The 20,038-nt window shown below is 44.6% G+C and overlaps 1 non-coding gene across 1 annotated transcript; it reads left to right on the forward strand.

Moving 5' to 3' along the window:
* Positions 1-8,429: 8,429 nt before the first annotated feature.
* Positions 8,430-8,534, forward strand: LOC144293543 (U6 spliceosomal RNA). The gene has a single exon (XR_013360752.1). It is a non-coding gene; the product is annotated as a U6 spliceosomal RNA (small nuclear RNA).
* Positions 8,535-20,038: the final 11,504 nt, after the last annotated feature.

Consider the following 20,038-nt stretch of genomic DNA (forward strand, 5'->3'; position numbering starts at 1 on the left):
CCCAAGAGCGTTCCAGGCAGTTCACAGATTATTTTTGTTTTAATGAAAGTAGAAGAAAAAGCTGGTTTAAGTGATCTTGGAAAGCACCTGAGCAAGGACAACACAGCCGCTGGCTCTAAGGGAATGCTCATGGTGACAGTGGCGTGACAAACCTAGCAAGCCGTCACATGGCACTTCCTTGAGCATGCCGACCCTTCGTGTGGGGTCTCCCTCTGACGTCATTTTCACCTTGGCTGCCACTCCGGTCCCTCAGGGAGGCTGCTTGCAGGCTTGCAGCACCTGGACACAGCGTTCCTCCAGGAGCTCACGACACCCATCTAGTGGTAAGCACACAAGGCCTGAGCCCGGCACAGGGCCCCCCGCCCCCCAACTGGCTGTGCTCAAATCAGAGCTCATGCGGCCCCTCTGCCGGCAGCGGTCATCTAGAACTTTGTCACCACCATCAGAGCCGGAAAACGGCCAAGGCCTTGTCTGGAGCAACAGTGGACCAGGGTCAAACATCCATTCTGGCCCAAGCTGCCTCCTGACTCTGACCCTCATAACTGAGTAGACAGTAAATGGTGCACTAGGGACTAGGAGAGGCTTCCGGGGACACTTTGGGGCCACCTCCAGGAAGCCCCCTGGGCGGTGCTGTCTGCCTGCTTCCTCTTCCCACACCGGCTGCCACCTCCAGGCCAGGTGCTTGCTCTTCCCTCCCCTGATGCTCGCCCCCTCCCAGGCTGTGCCTACGCATCTGGCTGGGGCTGGGAGGCAGCAAGGAGTCCACTTGGCCCCCATGAGATAGGGGAGCCCAGGGCCACCAAATCCATTGAGGCCTGATCCCGTAGGGGAGGCAGAGGCAGAGCCAGAGAAAGGGCGCATCCCAGGTCTGCTGGTCCGTGGAGGGGCCCCAGCACCCTCACCTGCCCAGATGGGCCCCCACGGGGCTAGTACTGCCACTGCGAGGCTGCCTTGAGGGTGGGGAGCTCCCAGCCTGGGCCTAGGGGCCGGAGCCAGCAGGGTGGCTTTTCCATTGACCTGCTGTCTGACCTTGGGCGACTTACCACTGGGTCCCCAGTCTCAGTATTACTTGCAAAACAGGGGACATGGTCTCAGGCTTCCAGAGCTGGTGTCAAGCGTGGTTGAGGACGTTCATCTTTCTGTTACTTCAATACCTAGGGACTGAGCTGGTGGCAGGCGGGGGATGAGCAGGGCCAGACCGCCTGCCGGGTGGACAACACCCGGTGTGAACAGGACTGGAGGCCTGGCTTGCACATGGGGCCTGGCCCCTCAGAAGGCTCCGGAGAGCACAGCCGTAACTTACAGAAGCCCATTTAGCCTGTTGCCAGCATCTTCCTTCTCTGCCACCAGCACCCACCAACACCCTCACTCAAAGACCCAGGGGCCACCTGGGACCCCTTCTCCACCCCCTGCCCAGCTCAGCTCCCAGGGAGGCCCTTCTGGGAGCGTGGTGGGCTCCCCAGCACAGAGGCCAACTGTCAGAAGCGGGCGGGAGCTGGGCAGTGAGCGGGGCGGACCGCTCCCCTCCTGGTTCCAGCAGTACCTGGTTCTGGCTCTGGGTTGTGCCCACCCTCTTCCCGGGTACCCCCCAACCCCGTCAAGTCCCAGGGACCGTACCCAGCAGTTAATGGCCTGTTCTGTGTTTCCTGTTGTGGGGGAAGGTCTGTCAAGCCCACAGGACCAGAACCTCTGCCCCCTTCCGGATCCAGCAGAGTCCCTACTTTTCTCCCTGCCCCCTCCAAAGGGTGCTGGCTGAACTTGGAAGCCTTCACCCTGGGGCTTCACTTCCTACCCTGGGGGCTCAGGCAGGGTATCCCATGCAATAGGAAAGAGGTGCCCCCCTGGACTGTGCCCAGACTGGAGCAGGTGGGCTGAATTCTTACCTGTCTGCCCCCGAGGTGCTGAACCCACAACTGTCCCCTGGAGCCCGCACCCCACCTGTCCCCACTGGCGTCCTCCGGTGGGGCTTGGCTCGGGCTGCTGAAGGAGGCTGGCTCTGTACTCTCAAGCCTCTGGGGTTTCAATGTCAAGGACCCAGAAGGGACTGTTTACCAGAGGAGGGGGTGTGTGGCGGCAGGAGCATTCAAATTCTCCTTCTGTCCTTTCTGTCCTTGGTGACGGGTCGGTCTCCTGGTGTGTTTCCTAAGCCCACCGAGCCCCTGCTCCTCAGCTCCCAGACGGAGAGAGAAGCTCCCACTTCAGATTTCCCAAGTTTTGCCAGTGGGAGCCCCTGGAAGCTTTTTGACGCATTCATCATTTTTTTTTTAACATTTTATTTATTTAACAGAATACACAAGCAGGGGGAGCAGCAGAGGAAAAGGGAGACGCAGACTCCCCGCAGAGCAGGGAGCCTGAAGTGGGGCTCCATCCCAGGACCCTGGGATCATGACCTGAGCCAAAGGCAGATGCTTACCGACTGAGCCCCCCAGGCGCCCCTGATGTGTCCATCCTTTAATGCTCCAAGGTTTGGCTGCACTCACTCTGCCCTCCACCTGGAATGGGCCATTTCCCCAGAGCACCCGATTCCTTTCGGTGAAGGCAGTATTAAAACCCAAGGTCTGGGTGTTGTGTGTGCTCACTGCTAGGAGGTGTCCCCCCTCTCAAGCCCTCTCAGTGATGGAGCTAAGAAACCAACAGATCACCCTTCCATCTGTATTCATGTCTCTGTACCTGCGGGTATTGAAAACGGTGATTGCTCCAATTCCGTCCAACACCAACAGGGCTCATTCTGTGCTGCTTCTTTTCACATCTAATGCGCTTCTCTGATAATGGGGAGCCTGCCTCCCTTTCTCTTCAAGATAATGACTTCTTGGATCAGTTTCCAGTATGTATCTAGTCTCCAGGCCATCATCCACTTCTTCCCACTTCACCCATTTTCCAGTGCTCCTTGGCTGGGCCACTGATGCCACCTCTGCCCCCAGCGCAGATGTCTTCCTCCCTCCACCCCCACAACGCCCCTCACTGCCTTCAGGCTCCCCTTGCCCCCACTGGCTACCACCCCCAGCCCTCCAGGCCCCCAGGCTGCTCAGACCTCACCCCCACTGATAGGCAGGGATGCTTTCCTCACTCTGCTTGGGCTGCAGCACCCACTCCCCACCCAGCAGAGGCTTCTCTGGCCTGGCTCCACCTAAAGCCTTTCAGTCTCAGAAGACATCGTTTTAAAAGTTATTTTTAGAGTCCAGTTGTTTTTTTGTACAAAGGGGTATATGTTCCTTGTAAAATTCTAAGAGCAAAAGCTTGAAGAATCGAGACTGCTAAAGCTACACAGACCTCTGAACTTTTGAGTGAGCAAAGGGAGGGAGTATTAATATATTCAAATAATCTCATCTAAAAGAAACAATGGAAGAAAAAATAAGTGGAGACATGGAAGAAGTCTGCTCTTCTCTGATGTGTCTTGTTTTCTAATTTTAACTTTGAAACCAGGTAAATATTTTACATTATTTCTATTTACTTATCTTTTAAAGATTTTATTTGAGAGAGTGTGAGAAAGAGAGAGAGAGCATAAGCAGGGAGGAGGGCTAGAGGGAGAAGCACACTCCCGGCTGAGCAGGGAGCTCCATGCTATGCATAACTCCATCCCAGGACCCTGGGATCATGACCTGAGCCAAAGGCAGTCGCTTTACTCACTGAGCCACACAGGCACCGCTTTACATTATTTTTTAAAAATATTTTATTTATTTATTCATGAGAGACACACAGAGAGAGGCAGAGACACAGGCAGAGGGAGAAGCGGGCTCCATGCAGGGAGCCTGATGTGGGACTCCATCCGGGGTCTCCAGGATCACACCCTGGGCTGAAGGTGGTGCTAAACTGCTGAGCCACCCAGGCTGCCCCACATTATTTTTTTAAAGTAAGTTAATAAAGCAGTCCCTAAAAGTGTAATAAACAAATGAACCCAATTTATATCAAGTGATTGCATAAACAACACAGCATAACAGAATTATTTTGAATGATTTTGTTTTTAAAGCAATGAGATTTTCACAGCTGATCCTGAGGGAGACGCTTTCTTTTTTTTTTTTTTTTTTTTTTTTTAGGTTTTATTTTGGAGGGAGTGCTTGGGTGGCTCAATATGTTAAGTGGCTGACTCTTGATTTTGGCATAGGTCATGATCTCAGGGTCCTAGGATGGAGCCCCGTGTGGGGCTCCACACTCAGTGGGCAGTCTACTTCCGGATTCTCTCTCTCTGCCTCTTCCTTCTCTTTCCCTCTCAAATAAATAAATCTTTTTTTTTTTTTTTTTTTTTTACAAAAAAGAGCCTTTATTTATTTATTCATGAGAGACACAGAGGCAGAGAAATAGGCAGAGGGAGAAACAGGCTCCTTTCGGGAGAGCCTGATGTGGGACTTGATCCCAGAACCCTGGGATCACAGCCTGAGCCAAAGGGAGACGCTCAACCACTGAGCCACACAGGTATTCCTCAAATAAGTAAATCTTAAAAAAAAAAATTTTAAGATTTTATTTTTTAAAGTAATCTCTACCCTCAGTGTGGGACTTGAACCTACGACCCCAAGATCAAGAGTTGCGTACTCCACCAACTGAGCTAGCTAGGAGCCCCTTGAATGATTTAAAAATACATCATTTTAAAAATAAATAAATAAATAAATAAATAAATAAATAAATAAATAAATAAAATACATCATTTTGACCTTGCACCCTTACTGGGATATCTACTGAGGAAAAAAGAACCATTAAGAAATTAATTAAATTTGGGAACCCTGGGTGGCGCAGCAGTTTAGCGCCTGCCTTTGGCCCAGGGCACGATCCTGGAGACCCAGGATCGAATCCCACGTCGGGCTCCCGGTGCATGGAGCCTGCTTCTCCCTCTGCCTGTGTCTCTGCCTCTCTCTCTCTCTCTGTGATGTGACTATCATAAATAAATTAAAAAAAAGAAATTAATTAAATTTAAGAAATCTTAAATGTGTTTAATAGTTTATTAAATAATGTGTTTATTGTTAGTACTGATAGTGGTGTAGCTATTTTAACACATGTTTACATAGCTAATAAATAATAATGTTAATATTATTAGGAGCCACATTTTTTTGCATAACAGATATAAGTTTTAAAGTTATATACAATTTTGTAATCTTACTTTTGAATTATAAATATCAGTATGAAGTCATAATTTGTGTTTTTTACCTGCTTAAGTAGGCTCTACACTGAATATGGGGCTTGAACTCATGACCCTGAGATGAAGAGTGGCATACTTTTTAGACGTCCCAGCCAGGCACCCCCGTAATTTATTTTTTGTTTCAAAAGAAATACATTCTTCTTATCTCTGTCCACTGCAGAGACCTCCAAGCAAAGACAACTCAGTGAGCAACACTCTTCAAATGACACCCACCACTAAAAGGAACCAGGGCTCTTTGGAGAAAGGCTGACTCTGGGTCTGGGGCAGAAAATATGCAAGAAAAGTCTGACATATCTCATCACGCTAGACAGCAAGGAAGCTATGAAATACTATTGGGGTCTTGTCAAATTGACACAGGAGCCACCTGTAAGGGACCGCCACTAGCCAGAGATGGGACAATTTAAGCATCAAAAGTATTAATGACTGCATGGGTTCAAACACACTCAGATACATTTTTAAAAAATCATGAGTTCATAATGACTTTTAAAATTCAGTCACTTTAAAAAAAATAAATAAATAAAATTCAGTCACTTTGGGAGGTTGCTTGGGCACAATGCTGGTAATGAAGGTGTCAAGGTATCATGTCCGTCCCCACCCCCCCACACACCCCCCCTTGCCGCCAGGTCTCCTCTACAACTAGGACAAGGATGAGAAGCGCTAGGGGTTTGCGGCTCAGCTGAGCAGTGCTCGGGGCTGTTGGTCCCCCAGCTCTGTGGGGCCCCTCCCGCCTGCCGGCTTCTGAAGTCTAATCATCCCCAACTCTTCCCTTTTCTCCCCCAGCTCTAGGGGAGTTCCCTCTCCCTCTAGTTGTTCTGTGATACCTCCCTGTTCACTGTTCTGCCTTTTTAATTCCTAAAGACCTCGTTTAACATTTCTTTAGAAGATATTTTCACCATTGAAGTAGTTGGTATAGTTAGTTTCTGTCTCCTGACTGGGCTCTGGCTAGTATAGGCACCAAATATTTATGTTGAAATTGGTGCTAAAAAAAAAAAAAAAGAAAAAAGAAAAAAAAAAATCAAGACTTCTTGCCTGTCTTGTACTTGATTATATTTCAGGGTAACCAAATAGCTGATAATGAAAAGCTTTTCCTTTTAGAAAAATTTCAGCTAAGACTGCGGAACTAATGATCTAATTAGAAAAATCACCATTTCATAATGCCTAGTTAATGAAGGATGTAGGTGAGCATGATCAACAGCTGCTAAAACCATCACATGAAGGTTGATAGGGGACTTTATAACTGGTGCATTTTGCCAACAACTCCTGAACCCATGAGTCAATTGTCACATCATTAAAATCAGAACACTCTGGGGGATGGGGTAACTGGGAGATGGGCATGAGGGAGGACACGTGATATGATGAGCACTGGGTGTTATGTAAGACTGATGAGTCACTGACCTCGACCTCTGAAACCAATAAGACATTATTTGTTAATTCATTGAATTTAAATAAAATTTAAAAATAAAGATATATTAATTTAAAAGCAAAAACAAAACAAAAAGCAGAACACGCCTCCTGATGTGATGCACAAGCATCGCCTGTGAAGTGTTCTTTCCAAAATAATAGCTTCTAAATGTACCTACCAGTCTACATGAAAAACGGGCAGCAGAGCACATTAGACATCACCACGAGGATGCAATCAGCCAAATCATGCGTGGGCAGTCCGCAAGCAAGTGAACTCATTTCACCAAAAATAAAAATCATGAGAAATGGTGAGAGGGGACTGTGATAGGTGAAAGAGACATAGAGACATCCACAGGAATGAATAATGCAGACAGACCCTGATTGGACCCTCACACAAACAGGATAGAGAAACATTTTTAAGATTATCAGAGCAATCTGAACACAGACTATAAAATCAGGAAATGTGATTGAGTATGATACGGGCATGATGGTTATGTTAAGAAAATAATCCTCTGCTAGAGAAACATATATGTGTACATATATTATGATATGATATGTACTTTACAATGTGTACAACCAGGAGGATGGAATGAGACCTGGAATTTGCTTTAAGTTCCTCCGACATTGAAAAATAAAGAAAGAAAAGAAAAACATGGGGACGTATGAGTTTGGGCTCCCAAGATGATGTTTATCGAAGCTGGGTTATGGGTTTCATGGGTTTGCTATTCCATTTCATCTACTTTTGAGGATATTTGAAAATTCCTATTATAAAACTTTAAAAAGAAGAGAGCAAAAATATGTTGGCTTAGCAACAGAAAAATGTATGTTCAGCCAAAAGCATGAACAAGAGAATGTTCAGAACAGCTCTATTTATTACCATCCCAAACTGGAAACAACCCAAATGTCCATTAACAGTAGAATGGGGGCAGCCCGGGTGGCTCAGCGGTTTAGCGCCGCCTTCAGCCCAGGGCGTGATCCTGGAGACCTTGGATCAAGTCCCATGTCAGGCTCCTTCCATGGAGCCTGCTTCTCCCTCTGCCTGTGTCTCTGCCTCTCTGTTTCTCTCTATGTCTCTCATGAATAAATAAATAAAATCTTAAAAAAAAAAGTAGAATGGATAAATGGTGGATATTCATATAATAGAATTAAAGCCATGGGTGACTCATAGACACAGTACACTATAAGCCACATATAAAATCGTACACATTGATTCTATGACTATAAAGACAGACAAAGGTAATTTACACTGTTAGAAGTAAGTATATTGTTTTTGGGGATAGAGATTGAAATGGAGCAACGAGGAGCAAGTAGGAAGCCGGGGTGGACGTGTTTTATTTCTTCATCTGGATGCTGGATACAGGAGTGTTTGCTCACTTTGTGAAAATATATTGAGCTGTATACTTATTGTTTGTGTACTTTATTGTATGCCTATTCTTCAATAAGAATTTTTATTTTATTTTATTTCTTATATATTCATGAGAGACACACACAGAGAGGCAGACACAGACAGAGGGAGAAACAGGCTCCATGCAGGGAGTCCGATGCAGGACTCAATCCCAGGACCAGGACTGCGCCCTGAGCCAAAGACAGAAGTTCAACTGCTGAGCTACCCAGGCGTCCCTTCAATAAGAAACTTAAAGTGCAGGTGCCTGGGTGGCGCAGTTGGCTGAGCGTCTGACTCTTGATTTCAGCTTGGGCTGTGGTGCTCGCTTCGGCAGCACATATACTAAAATCAGCTTGGGCTGTGATCTCAGGGTGGTGAGATCAAGCCTCTCATTAGGCTCCATGCTTGGCGCAGAGTCTGCTTAAGATTCTCTCTCTCTTCCTCTCCCTCAGCCCCTTCCCCCTCTAAAAAAAACAAATAAATCTTAAAAAGAAAAAGAAAAAAGAAACTTAAAGTGTTCGCTTCAGCAGGACATGTGCTAAAACTGGAACAATAGAGAAGATTTAGCATGGCTCCTGCACAAGGATGACACAGCACATTGGTGAGTTGTTCCATATTTTTGTAAACAAAAATGCTTAAATAAAACACTCACAGTAAAAAACAAAACAGAACTTTAAAGATACATAGGCTTGAGAAAGAGGACTGGTGCAGGTTCATTATCACAGATCCAGGAGAAATAAAAATAATCACTAGAGAATGTGCTGAGAAAAAGTACAACAACCAGCTGGATAATTCAGAGGGAATGAATAACTCCCTAGGATAATATAAAATACCAAGATTGACCTTGACACAATTGGAGTTCCTGAATAATTACCAAATAAGAGTTTGGAAAGATGATTAAAGATGGTGAAGGCAAAAAAATGTAAGTCCCCTTATTATGAAGGAGCAAAAAGTATCAGAAACATTGGCTCCTTTTATAAGATTGTAAATTGCTTCATTAAAAAAATGTTAAGCTAAAACAAGTTCCTATTGCTCATTGTATTATTCTATAAGCTGGTTCTTACATTTCAGGGAGTTTGTCTTTTTCTCTTATGAAATAAATACTAAGTTCATGTTAAGATACGTCAAGCATTGTTTTGAATAATTACGTAACTCACCAAATATCCAGCGTGAGAATGGAGGAAAGTCCATAAACTCTTCTGTTCACTTGAAGTGTAAGGAACTAGTAAGAAGCTCACTTCTTCTTTCTATCTTTAAGGGTCTGTCATTTTCCAGGCTTGTAACCTGCTGTCTTCCTGCTACAGTTGCTTCAGAGATTTCCAGTGGGGTTCTAGCACTATATGGTGAATTTTTCAAACTTGCCCTACAGGTATGAAATCCTTCTTTTTTTTTTTTTAAGATTTTACTTATTTATTCATGAGAGACACACAGAGAGAGGCAGAGACACAGGCAGAGGGAGAAGCAGGCTCCCTGTGGGGAGCCCGATGTGGGACTCGATCCCAGGACCCCAAGATCACAACTTGAGCCAAAGGCAGATGCTCAACCACTGAGACACGAGGTGCCCTAAAGCCTTTATAACACATTATTACTACCCCTGTTCTTAAGGGGTTGTGTTCTCCAGTACTTTGACTTTTTAAGAGCCGCCTCCCCCCGCCACCCCTTACCCAAATTCGACATCACCACTATTCCTTCTTGCCTCTCAGGTCTCTTCTCTAGAGTCATTTTCCTTCTTTCTGAAGTTCACCTTCTGGAAATTCCTTCTGTTGGTGATAAACTCCTATATTCTTTTGGTCTGCATGCCCTCGCCTTGGTATAGGATAGGATGGCCGTCCTTGCTCACCGGGCTGGGGTGAGTCCAAGTTTCCATGGCCATTTCTCTGAAGCTCCAACACCTTGGGAAGACAGAGTCAGCCCTGCTTAGGGACTGCACTAAGGCTAGGCTGGGCCACAGCCCTTTCTGCCACACCTGTCTCCCTTTTCCAGACCTGATGGATCAGATCCTGCCATCTCAAGAGATTCTGCACATTGGGGGGGCCTGGGTGGCTCAGTTGGTTAAGTGTCTCACTTCACCTCAGGTCATGATCTCAGGGTCCTGGGATTGAGCCCCGCGTGGGGGCTCCACATTGAATATGTAGTCTTCTTGAGATTCTCTTTCCCTCTCCTTCTGCCCCTTCTGCTTGTGCTCTCCCTCCCTAAAATAAATAAAATGAATCTTTTATTATTATTATTTTAAAATATTTTATTTATTTATTCATGAGAGACAGAAAGAGAGGCAGAGACACAGGCAGAGGGAGAAGCAGGCTCCATGCAGGGAGACTGATGTGGGACTCGATCCTGGGACTCCGGGATCATGCCCTGAGCCAAAGGCAGACGCGTAACTGCTGACCCACCCAGGTGTCCCTAAAATTAATCTTTTAAAAGAAAGAGAGAGAGGTTCTCATCAAAATCCCTTAGCCTGGCATTACAAGCCCTGTACCTTCCAAACTTCATATACCCCTGCCCAGTGTGGGTGCACCACCTTACCCACCCTTCCTCAGACCCCTGGACTTTCCTGTCTCTGTCCTTCTGTTCTGGGAGACACTAAGAGAAGTAAAATTGTTCACTGTGCCACTACATGCTCTGCCTTAGGGAATGAGGAGGGTTGGGGTGGGGTTTCCCAAAAGTGTTTGGACAGAAAGAACCAAGAAAGCAGAGGCCCTCCCTGCAAAAGCCCCTCTCATATGTATGGCCACAGATGGTTTGGTAAGGCAGACCTTGATTACCAAAATGCTAAATTATGGAAGAGGAAAGCACTCAGAGGCTTTGGAGACAAGCCAAGGGAGGGGGGGCAAGGGAAGTAAGAGTCTGAAAGCTTCAGCAATATCTAGACGGGAACACTTGAAAGAGCGGGCTGAGGTCTCTGGGGAAGACATCCCTTTAGAGTTCTGAGGTCTCGTCCCCTCCGCCTTGTTCCATCCGGTCCTGTATGGCCGCCTGACCATACCATTTTCTGAAACTGGGTTTCTAGGGGGACAGGTACTGCTGAATCCCCAGCACCCTGATTGGGGACTTGAAAACTGAAAGATAAGGGCAGCTCCCACCTCTCTCCATTTTGTATCTTTCAGAGGGGAGGGGACTGCTAGTGCCTACGGAAGTGAGTTCCCATGGGGTGCTGCTGCCCTTCTGGGATTATACAGTCAGTCTGAAGGGACGGTTTGGGTGCTACAGAGCTGGGGCAGGTGCTGCCTCACCAGTTGGACGTGCCAATGGTGTCCTCTGCTGGTTGCTTCTAGAAATCCTGACAGAATGTGGAGCCAGCAGCCTCCTGTGGGCCCTGGGCCCAGGTCCCAGGATTGCAACCATGGCTCAAATCAGGAGGAGGAAAAGGGAGTGCTGTTCGCATTCCAGAATGAATGAGAACAGAGTGACACCTGGGACCATCTCCCTGTTTAACAACTGGTACTGGTTAGGAACAAAGGTTTCTGGTGCTTGGCACCTCACTCTGAGTGACCAAGGTTTACATACCAGCCACATTTTAGCAGCAGCAGACTCTATCATAACAACTGGAAAAAACTGTCGCCACTATTGGCACTCAAGAGACAGCCTAGGACATCACCAGTGCTTTGTTCCTCTGGGTAACCAGGCAAGGTATGCAAAGTGCCTTAATGCCTTCGGTTGGGATGGTGGCGTCTCTTGCAGTGTGTCATCCATGCGTCATACTGGAGCACAGTGTGAGCTACGGCTGCTGTCCTGCCTTTCCACTACCTTGATCATACGGACCCTGGTTCCTGCTAAGCAAACTGCCCAGCTAGGCTTGCATGCTCCTCAGATACGGGAAGGAAGAGATGGTTGGGCTTTGAGTGAAGGCAAAATCTAGGGTCATGCAAGCCTGGTAACTACCCTGGGGGACATCTGGGCAACTATTAAGGATAAATTGCTGGCAAAGTAACAAGTCCTATACCAGTTTAGCTTCTTTGTATATTGAAGGCAGCAGACTCTACATTTAAGAATTTTACTAAAACCTTCTAGTAAAGGGGCCAGCAGACAAGAGACCATGCCTGAAGGGCCTCTGCAGCAAGGAGCTCTGGAAGATGGGGAAGCTGTGAACCAAGTGCTGCCACTGAGCCTTGTCTCCTTCAGACCCCCTGGAACTAGTCTCTGCTTTGGAAATTTTATTCCGCCAGTACTCAGGGGTTTGCCTTCATGGTCTTCTTCCTGTAGCTAAGAACCCTGCACATACCCCTTGGCACAAAATCTATGCATGCTGGCCAGATTTCCATGGCTGCCATCTGCAACTCTCAGTCTGAGGACTTTGCTTTGTCACCATGGCCTGGTCTACCCATGCATGGGCAGGCTGAAAGCTAACGCCCCCAGGAGCAGCCGTCCAACCATGATGATTACTGTGCGTTGATGGGAAAATACCCTCGCTGCCTTGTGCCTCGGGGCTATTGCTGAAGTGTTAGCCACTGGCTTCCAGAGTCCTCTATGAAGGACATTTAGTATGGTCAGCTGCAGTTTTAGCCTGCTAGAAAAGCCAGCCTGAGTGGAAGTAACGAACACAACAGATGGGATGTCCGACAGAAGGGATACATTTCAGGCATAAAACAGAGAAATCCCAAGACCAGACTAAGAAAGTCTAAGAGGAAGGATTGAAGAAAAAAAATGACTGTACAGCGCAGCCCTGGTGGCTCAGCGGTTTAGCGCCACCTTCAGCCCAGGGCGTGATCCTGGAGACCCAGGATCGAGTCCCACATTGGGCTGAGAACCTGCTTCTCCCTCTGCCTGTGTCTCTGCCTCTCTCTGTGTGTCTCTCATGAATATATAAATAAATAATCTTTTAAAAAATGACTGTACAATAAAAACAAATAAAAGCAAATAGATATGGAAGGTAGAAGGAGCTAAAATCTGAGTAACAGGGATTCTAGAGAGAAATATAAACATGGAAAGGAAAAATATTTGAAGAAATAATGGAGACAATTTCCTGGAATAATACAAAATAAAACACCTTGCATCAAAAAATGCCCAGAGAATGCCAAAAGAAGAAAAAGGAGGATGTGAGGGCAATCTGGCTGTGACATCCATCACCCCATTGATTGCCAGGGTTGATTCAGCTGATCTGGTTGGCTAGGTGTGTGTCCCCTTCCTCCCTACTGCTCCACATGTGTCCCTACACTTAGTTGAAGAGGACAACCTTCTCTGATAGAGGAGGCTTCCTCTTCGGTCAAGGATATATAGTAGCTGTGCTCCCCTGCTAGAACCTCCAAACAAGCCCTTGAGGTCCATTTGTAGGAGAACATAGGGCAGTAGTCAAGCTTCCAAGACTCTAGACACATCCAAACGAGGCACTGCATGTGGCAGTCTGCCTTCCTTAAAAACAAAAACAAAAACAAAAACAAAACCTCACATCTATATACACCATCTAGAACTTTAAGAATATCAGAGATAATATGGAGAGGAAAGAGCATATGACATACAAAGCAACGAGAATCAGACCAACATCAGATTTTTCAATAGCAACATTGAAAGCAAGAAGAAAATGGAGTAATATTTTCAAAGTATTAAAGGAAAAGAATTTAGAATCCTGAAATTTATATCCATCCAAACTGTCATCCAAATATGACAAATGGGCCCCACACACCAATTATTACAGTAAGTTAAAGGAGCTAAGTCTTTCAGTTAAAACAAAAAGAGTGATTCTGTTTTTAAGGATCCAGATACATGTCCTAGAGACAGGTAAAGCCTGGGGACATGAACAGATTGAAAGTAACAGGATGGAAGATAACCTCTCAGACAAAAATAAAAATACTAAGCAGAATAGATCTAAGGGAATTATACCACCAGCAGATAAACTAAGATAAAAAGCATCTGTAGGAATGGAAAGTGTCACTCCATAAAGAAGGGTTCGATTCACAAAGGGAGGTAGCAATTTTAAATACGTTGTACTAAATAACATAAACTCAAAATACATTAAGCAAAAACTGAGAGGCTACAGGGAGAAATCATTAAATCCACCTCAGGGATCCATTGTTGGTGAATGTCAACTAATGTAGCCACTTTGGAAAACATTCGGCAGCATAACCTAAAATTCTGACTGAGGAATTCCATGCCTAAGAACTGTCCCAGGAAGAAATTTTATACCCAGACATATCTACAAGAATGTTTACAATTGGGGGAAAAAAAAAAAGAGCCCAAGGGCCACCAGCAGAAGAGTGAATGGATAAATTGTGATATAGTCCCACGAGGAAATATTGACAGTCAAATCAAATGAACAATGGCAATATACAGCAATTAGGAAAATCAAAGTAATGTGATAGTAAATAAAATGTCAGCCTCCAAATAGGATATTCAGCATATTATCCTTTTCACAAGGTTAAAAAAAACTTTTAAAAAGCACATGTAGGGACACCGGGGTGGCTCAGTTGGTTAAGCATTTGCCTTGGGCTCAGGTCATGATCCTGGGGTCCTGAGATCGAGTCCCACAGGCTCGGCAGGGAGTGTGCTTCTCTCTCTACCCCTCCCCCCACTTGTGCTCTCTCTCATATAAATAAAATCTTTAAAAAACAACAACAAAAAACATAGATACAAGAAAACCACACAGAAGACAAAAAAAGCATATTTGAAGTTTAAGCTGGTTGCCTCGGGTGGGGGAATGAAAGTGGGGTGAGCAGGGTTTAGGGCAGGAGGTGGAAGCAAATGGTTGCTTGGGTCATTGTATAGTCCTAGCCTTTGTTTTGTAGTGATAGGTTTGAAGGTGCTTACATTATTAAAAATAATCAACTAAATATTTAATATTTTATGGACCAAAAATGGAATCATAATGGAAATTAGAAAACACTCAAAACTAGACTATAATTAAAACAATAGATACTTCATACCTATCAGGATAGCTACTATTAGAAAAAAGAACCTAATGTGTTGGTGAAAATGTGGAGAAACTGGAACCTTGTGTGCTGTTAGTGGGAATGTAAAATGGTGCCACCACTGTGGAAAACAGCATGGTGGTGGTTCTTTAAAAAATTAAAAATAGATTTGCCATATTATCCAGTAATTCCACTTCCAGGTGTATCTCCAAAAGAAATGAAAGCAGGTCTCAAAGAAATATTTATATACCCATGTCATAGCAGCGTTACTCACAATAGCTTAAAGGTAGAAGGAATTCAAGAGTCCATCGATGGAAGAATGGATAAGCAAAATGTAGTTTATACATAAAATAGGATATGGTTCAGCCTTAAAAAGGGAGGAAACTCTAACATGAGCTACAATTTGGATGAACCTTGAAGACATTATGCTGAGTGAAACAAGCCAGTCACAAAAGGAGACTGCACAGAAATGTGAATGTATTTAACACTATTCAACTGTATACTAAAAAATGGTTATGGTGGGAAATTTTGTCTTTAACTCAATTAAAAAAAACTAAGAACAAATACATATAGAGCTGCATCAAAGGACACTTTGGCCTTAAAGGATAAGACTGTTTCACAATGGAAAAATAGTACCTTTGTAGGAAAATGATCCAGAAGCCATCTCTTTAACCAAGTGACAAAAATTAGCATCACCAATAATTGGATATTCTCCATCATGTGCTTTATGATATGCAAATAAGCACACATCACTTCTAGGCTATTTTTGCTAAAATTGTTTAACCTAAATTTAAGTATGCAAAACAATCACACAAATCCAAATAGAGGACATTTTCATAAGAAATCAGCCTGAGGGGAATCCCTGGGTGGCTCAGCGGTTTAGTGCCTGCCTTTGGCCCAGGGTGCAATCCTGGAGTCCCGGGACCGAGTCCCACATCAGGCTCCCAGCATGAAGCCTGCTTCTCCCTCCTCCTGTGTCTCTGCCCCTCTCTCTCTCTCTATGTCGGTCATAAATAAATAAATAAATCTTAAAAAAAAAAAAAAGAAATCAGCCTGAGTTGTCAAAACTCATTTAATGAAAAAAAAAAGAAAAACCATTAAGGCATCTGTTCTAAATTAAGAGGTTAAAGAGACCTAACAACTCCATGTGAAAACCACATGTGTTGTATGTAGAGAGAAATAGAGGTTGGCAAATGTGACAAAGTGGTGGCCCCACCAAAGGGCACATAATTCTTCCCTTTTCTTCAGGCTGGGGTTGGGGAGGAGGTAAAGCTGAAGCATCCAACCTCAATCGTTAGAATAAGAGCCAGAGAATAACCCCAAGGGAGGGTGAGGAAAGGGGAAATACGTAAGAGCAGAAATCCATAATACATAAACAAGCTCAGTGAAGAGAAATGACAACAAAGAGCTGGCGCTCTGAAGACTAATAAAGAAATGTCTTTCAAGAGTGATGGGACAAAAAAAAAAAAAAAAGTGATGGGACAAAAAAAGGAAAAAGTGCAGTAATATTAGATATAGTAAGAGGACATATTGTAGATACAATCAAGATTACAAACAAGGCAATTCTGCAAATAACTGTGCAATAAACTTGAAACCATAAATGAGGAAATAGGAAAATGCTTTTTCCTTGGAAGTATCACTGACTCAAGAACAGAAAACCCAAGCAATCAATCTATTATCACAAAAATCTAGAGTTAAAAATCTTTCCACCTAGGGCACCTGGGTGGCTCAGTTGGTTAAGCGCCTGACTCTTGATTTTGGTTCAGGTCATATTCTCAGGGTCAGGAGATCGAGCCCTGGGTCAGCTCTAAGCAGAGTGTGGAGCCTGCTTAGGATTCTCTCGGGGATCCCTGGGTGCTCAGTGGTTTAGCGCCTGCCTTCGGCCCAGGGTGTGATCCTGGAGTCCCCGGATCGAGTCCCCCATCGGGCTCTCTGCATGGAGCCTGCTTCTCCCTCTGCCTGTGTCTGTGCCTCTCTTTCTGTGTCTCTCATGAATAAATAAATTAAATCTTAAAAAAAAAAAAAAAAAAAAAAACCAAAAACGGATTCTCTCTCCCTCTGTCCCTACCCTGCTCATACTCTCTCTCTCAGGTGGAAAAAAAAAAAAAAAAAAAAAGATTAAAAAAAATCTTCCCACCCACCATAAAAATACCAGGCATAATGGGTTTTACAACAAGTTTTACCATTAATTACAGAAATGCAAAATTCCAGTCTGATACAAACCCTTGTAATGAAAATAAAGAGAGAATACTAACTCATTTTATAAGGTTGGCATAACCTTGATATAAAGACACAAGGGTAGCACAGGAAAGAAAAAACTTAAACCATCTTACTTGAACCTGAATGCCAAAATGCACCCAAATATCAGACAATCAAATCCAGCAATATGTTGAAAAATATATCATGACTGTTTTTATTCTAGAAAGCAAGGATGTTTTGAGGTGAGAACTGTCAAGGTCTCTTACCACACTTACAGGTTAAAGGAGAAAAAAAACATGACTAGCTCAGATCGCCATGTGTGCTTCTTGGCACATATATATGGGTGGCTGGATGAGTGAAGTGGGTGGGGAAACTTTCGTGGAAATGACCTGCTCTTAGGTTGGTGCTAACATGATACAAATGCTGAGCCTGAAGGGCCACAAGTCCTAAACCTAACTGCAGGATGTGTCAGTATTGTTAGGTGACCAATCACACGGACTGACCACAACATGGGGAAGAAGGGGCTCTCAGAACACTCAGCTCACTCTGGGAGATCTATTCACTCAACTCATGGTTAGGATCTGCCACTAAGTTGGGAGAAGAGAAGGGGATTTCAGCTTCAGAGAATAAGTACTATGCAGAACATAAGGACTCTACCTCCAACAGGATTCTTAGCTCCAACCCACAGGAGCTAAATGGCCAATAAGAGACAGAGAAGCGGAGATCCCTGGGTGGCGCAGCGGTTTGGCGCCTGCCTTTGGCCTAGGGCGCGATCCTGGAGACCCGGGATCGAATCCCACGTCGGGCTCCCGGTGCATGGAGCCTGCTTCTCCCTCTGCCTGTGTCTCTGCCTCTCTCTCTCTCTGGGACTATCATTTAAAAAAAAAAAGAGACCGAGAAGTGGAGGGATCACCTGGGTGGCTCAGTCGTAATCCCGGAGTTTCAGGATCAAGTCCCACATCAGGCTCCCCCTGGGGAGCCTGTTTCTCTCTGTCTCTCATGAATAAGTAAAATATTTATTTAATTTATTAAGTTTTTAAAGGATTTTATTTATTTATTCATGAGAGACACACACACACACACAGAGAGAGAGGCAGAGACACAGGCAGAGGGAGAAGCAGGCCCCATGCAGGGAACCCGACATGGGACTCAATCCCGGGTCTCCAGGATCAGGCCCTGGGCTGAAGGTGGCACTAAACTGCTGAGCCACCGGGGCTGCCCCTAAATAAAATCTTTAAAAGAGAGAGAGAGATGGAGAAGTGGAGATGAAAGGGTTTTAGGGGGAAAACAGGGGCTATTAGGTAAACCACACAATCACTGAGGGCTAAAGAAAAATCTAAGGCCAGGTTTACAGATACAGTGCCAAAAAAAAAAAAAAAATCACACAATCACATGACCAAGTGGGTAACAGTCAAAGGAGTACTTAGAGGAAAACTTGTAGCCATAAAAATGTTAGAAAACAAGACTGAAATTAAGCATATGGCTCAATAAGGTAGAAATGAGCAAAGAAGTAGAAGGAAACACCCAATAATGTAGAGAAACATCTTGCAAAATTAGTCAAAGAAAATACACAGAATAAAGGACAAATGTCTGTTGGTTTTATCAAAAGGTTGTCCCTGGGGGATCCCGGGGTGGCTCAGAGGTTTAGTGTTTGCCTTTGGCCCAGGGCGTGATCCTGGAGTCCCGGGATCAAGTCCCACATCGGGCTCCCTGCATGGAGCCTGCTTCTCCCTCTGCCTGTGTCTCTGCCTCTCTCTCTCTCTCTCTCTCTCTTTCATGAATGAATGAATAAATATATATATAAAATCTTAAAAAAAAAAAAAGAGGCTGTCCCCTTATTTTGGTTAAAGAACTGCTCTATTCCATGGGAAGCACATGTTGTGTGTACAGATTAGGCTTGGCTCATCTTGCCTCTCACCCATCCTCCCTATTCAAGTCCTGGTCACAGTACTCGCTCAGAAGGGGGTCAGTGACCCAAGATGACCAAATGGTCTTCCGTGACATACACAGATGCTCACAAAGGAACTCTTTGCTTATAAGGACTGAATGTAAACTGAAGCTTCCTGCAGAATACAATGGTAGGGAGAGATTGGTCCACCTACAGAAGCAGAGATAATCCAAGGAACAAATGAGAGGGAGCCCTGATGAAATCATGCTCGCCCTGGATCAGCTCTTCTTACAGCTGTTCTCTTAGACTTATGGTCAATGAGCCCTGGTTTGCTTCTGCTAGGTGGAGTTAGATTTTGACGCTTACAAATTAAGAAAGTCCTGGGACACCTGGGTAGCTCAGTTCAGGGTGTGATCCTGGAGTCCTGGGATCGGGTCCCGCATCGGGCTACCTACATGGAGCCTGCTTCTCCCTCTGCCTATGTCTCTACCTCTCTGTCTCTCATGAATAAATAAAATCTTAAAAAAGAAAAAAAGGCAGTCAAGTATCTACCCCTTAAAAAGGAACCAAACACAGATGTTTTTATAAATAAAGCCTACCAAACTTTAAGCAACAAAAAACCCCTTCTACAAATTATTTAAGAACAAAGAAATAGATTAAATGTCTTCAAATCCATTCTACAAGGATAGCATAGGGCTATACCAAATTGGGACAGGGAAATCATTAAAATAAGAAGTAAAATTGGCCCAGAAATAAATATTAAAATCCTAAAGAAATAAACACTCTAAGTGGAGCTTATATGAAATTGCAAGGACAGCTCAGCATGAGAAAGTCTGTTCATGAGAAGCAGCTCAATAATAAAACGAAATCTTTTGGTTATCTCAATAGACATCAAAATCATTACTATTAAATAAAGGGGAAAAGCCTTCAGTAAGCTGGGAACAGAGGGAAACATTTTTAGCCTAATGGAGGTTATCTACCAGACACCTAATGCAAGAATTGTGTTACGTGACTTATGGGAACAGTTCCCACTGGGAGAAAAACGAGGGTACCACCCAACATTATACCGGAGGCCCTGACCTCTGTGACCCTAAAAAGAAACAAGTGTAAAGGATAAAGCTACCACTAGGAGAACATACTTGGACCTCCCAGAAAGTCAAGAGGATCAACTGAAAAACTATGAGAACAAAAGAATTTAA

The sequence above is a fragment of the Canis aureus genome, chromosome 21 (genome assembly GCF_053574225.1).
Source record: "Canis aureus isolate CA01 chromosome 21, VMU_Caureus_v.1.0, whole genome shotgun sequence".
Taxonomy (NCBI): domain Eukaryota; kingdom Metazoa; phylum Chordata; class Mammalia; order Carnivora; family Canidae; genus Canis; species Canis aureus.